The sequence below is a fragment of the Alexandromys fortis genome, unplaced genomic scaffold, assembly GCF_014885135.2.
Source record: "Alexandromys fortis isolate MF-2015 unplaced genomic scaffold, M_Fortis_MF-2015_v1.1 scaffold_2_1_26212458, whole genome shotgun sequence".
Taxonomy (NCBI): domain Eukaryota; kingdom Metazoa; phylum Chordata; class Mammalia; order Rodentia; family Cricetidae; genus Alexandromys; species Alexandromys fortis.
The window spans coordinates 9931268-9934552 of NW_026067930.1; the positions used below are offsets into that span (position 1 = coordinate 9931268).

At 38.8% G+C, this 3285-nt stretch overlaps 1 non-coding gene across 1 annotated transcript; it reads right to left on the reverse strand.

The window, feature by feature from the left end:
- Positions 1–476: 476 nt before the first annotated feature.
- On the reverse strand, positions 477–581 carry LOC126503607 (U6 spliceosomal RNA). Its single transcript, XR_007592341.1, has one exon. It is a non-coding gene; the product is annotated as a U6 spliceosomal RNA (small nuclear RNA).
- Positions 582–3285: the final 2704 nt, after the last annotated feature.

A 3285-nucleotide genomic window follows, 5' to 3' on the forward strand; every position in this document is an offset into this window, starting at 1 on the left:
ATGAAGGTTCTATGATGACAATTATGGTAGTCATCAATCTGATTACAGGGGAAGGCCAGTTAAGGTACCCTCTTCACTATTGCTTAGAGTCTTAGTTGGGTTCATATTTGTAGATTCCTGGGAATTTCCCTAGTACCAGGCTTCTTCTTAACCTTATAATGGCTTCTTCTTTCAAGATAGCTCTTTCCTTACTCTCCTTCTCTGCCCCTCCCCCAACTCAACCATCTCATTTCCTCATATTTTCCTCCCCTTCCCCTTAACCCCCTTACCCATGTGATCCCAATTTACTCAGGATATTGCGTCTATTTCCCCTTCCCTGGGGGCATTAATGCATGTCTCTCTGAGGGTCCTCTTTGCTACCTAGCTTCTTAGTGGTAGTGTATTGTACACTTTTCTTTAAGTCTAATAACCTACTTATGAGTGAATACATATGTTTGTCTTTTTGGGTCTGGGTTACTTCAGTCAGGATGGTTTTTAAAAATACAGACTTCTACATGAATTTGTGTGTCATCCTTGCACAGGGACCATGGTAATCTTCTCTCTATCATTCCAATTTTAGTATTTGTTCTGCCACAGAGTGCATGACTAATGACTTTTCAAAGACAGATAGATGCTACTGTGATTAATTTCAAAGAGTTTTGATTTTGTACTATCCCAAATGCTTTCTCATGTGTTTTTTCAAGTCAATGATACATTTAAAAACAACTTGACACAAATAGGAATCAGCAAAATATTTGGCTGAAAAGTTCTCTTACGTGGAACATTGCAAGCCAAAATCTAGGAGACTATGTGTTAAAAAATGTCTATGAGCTTAGGGATACACAGATGCTGAACTATTTGTAAAGCCCAGGATGGTTAAAAGTGCACTAAAGGGCATAGATGTTTCCAGGATGTACAAATGGAGTGAGAGAATGGAAGCCGAAAACATTAGTTTTTGAGTCAGATACTCATGGGTATGTTCTGCTAAGTATAATACCTTAATGGGGCTCATAAGGCCTATTTCATTGTATTGCCATTAGAAGTGAGTGAAATAATTGATCCAGTATGATGCCTAGTTTCTAGATAACATGGGAGAGATGACAACTACCAACCATTCCATGGACTGGCACCACCCTGCCATGCTTGCTGCTACTATGTTTAACACAGCCATCATCATCTTGTCACTGATAGCACCACCATGATTAACATCACTACTGCCACATTCATGATCATCTTACAAACTCTGAATGCCATGATATAAACCCTCCTGGAAGGTATCTCAGGCCTTTCTTAAAATCACCACTTCTTCCTGTTAACACCTTGTCATCTGTGACTTGTGGGGACTAGTTGAGGAGTGTTAGCCCTAAAGTCATCCTCTACATCTTGTGTTGTTTGGTGATCTCTTTAGTTTGTATCCTCCTTCTGTCCTTGCTTTCTTCCCATGAGGTTTCTTGTTGGGTACCATCTGCATCTCCTAGAATTTAGGAGCTGAGCAGTGAAAGAAAGTGTCCAGCCATCTGTTGAAGTCTTTCTTTTCCTAAGCATGGTGTGCATAAGGCATGACTAAACCTTGGAATGTACTCTGCTTTGCCTTTAGGATAGAATACTTTCTTTGCCCCAGGCCCCTCCTTTCCAGGGTCTGGCAATCTAGTTCCTGGGTAGGATTTGTTAACTTCTGGAGACTCAGTCTTGTTGGCTGGGTCCTGATGGCCTTCACAGTTTATGTAAGTCTTTTGTTCCAGAGGTCTGGACCCCCTATCCCTTCTATGACTCATGAGTTGGCAGCCTAGGTATGTGTTCAAAATGAGCTCAAATTACTTCCAGTGTCAGTTTGTATTAGTAGAACTCCTTGTGGCATATGACCAAAACTCAACCCAAATAGACTTGAACAAAACCAAAAAAAGTTTGGAAGTTACTGGCATTGAATTTGATTGAATCTAGGAATTAAGAGTTTACCATCAGAAGTATCTGTGTGTCTTGGTTCCAGTTTCTTTCATGTTGACTTCTGTGGGTCCGAAAACTGTGTCATTCTTTGTCTGTTATCCAGGCACCACAGGGGGTGTAGTGGGGGTAGAGACAGAAGGAGACAGAGAGACACATATACATTCAGAGAGACAGACATAGAGATAAATAGAGAGAAAGAAAATGTGGAGGAAGAAGAGGAAGGAAGGAAGGAAGGAAAGAAGGAAGGAAGGAAGGAAGGAAGGGAGAAGAGGAGAAAAAGACTTCAATAATTCTTAGTGATATTTTATGATTGACATCTATTGTGTTGATGTGAATCATATGTACATCCTTGGGGCACGTACTGTGAACTGAAACATAAGACACATGATGATCAGTCAGGCATGAGTATGTGATTATTTTTAAAAGAGGTCCAAGGTCAATCCTATGTTAATTACTTGGTCAGAGATGAGAGTTTCTCAGAAAAAAAAAAAAAAAAAAAAAACCAAACCACTCATATCCAAAGAGGAAACTGCATCTGAGGCTAAGAAAAAAAAGTAATAACTTATTGCAGTGACTGATTCTGAAGGCTTCTATCATCTTAACATAACCCTAAATTTACTTTGCTAGGGATAGGGAAGAGAATTACATTTGAGTAAGCAAACCTGTTTGAGGATTTATTTCCCATCTACTTAACTGCTGATCTGTGTATTCTCATTGAAATGGAGATGGTTTACTTTGTAGCTTAAATTGTGTAGAACACACAGTGTCTACCACACAGTAGGCGTTTAGCTAGTCCTGATTTTCTCCTTTGTGTCCCACCATGTATAACTTGCTCTTGCATACGTATACTTTCAACAAATCGTTGAGCTGTACCGGAGAGACTACCAATCATCTATTTATCCATGTCGTCTTTCTATTACCATGCCACTGAGATCACAAAACCTGTCTATCATCACGAATTATAATATCAATAAGAGAAAAGGCAGTGACCATGTCATTTTTTTCTGCCCAATCTGATTTTTCCTAGATCTTTTCTATTTTCTCTGAACTAGGAGAAAGGAAAAGTAAAATAGAGAAGAGCAATAGGTCCTTAGTGAGCCTGAAACCTTTAGCAGAGTTTTAAATTAATATCTGTACATCCCTCAATGAAATAGTACTTGGTTTTGCAATTACTCTTTATTTGTTTATGTTTTGGGGGGTTAATTTATAACCCCCGAAGGTGGAAACAAAGGATCAGGCATTATAATGATCAATCCCAGTACTCTGACTATGAAATTCTACTAGTTAATATTATTTACTGTGTATCTTCTGTAAGTCAAGCACATACCAAATGCTTGGTATAAATTATTTGATTTATCATCT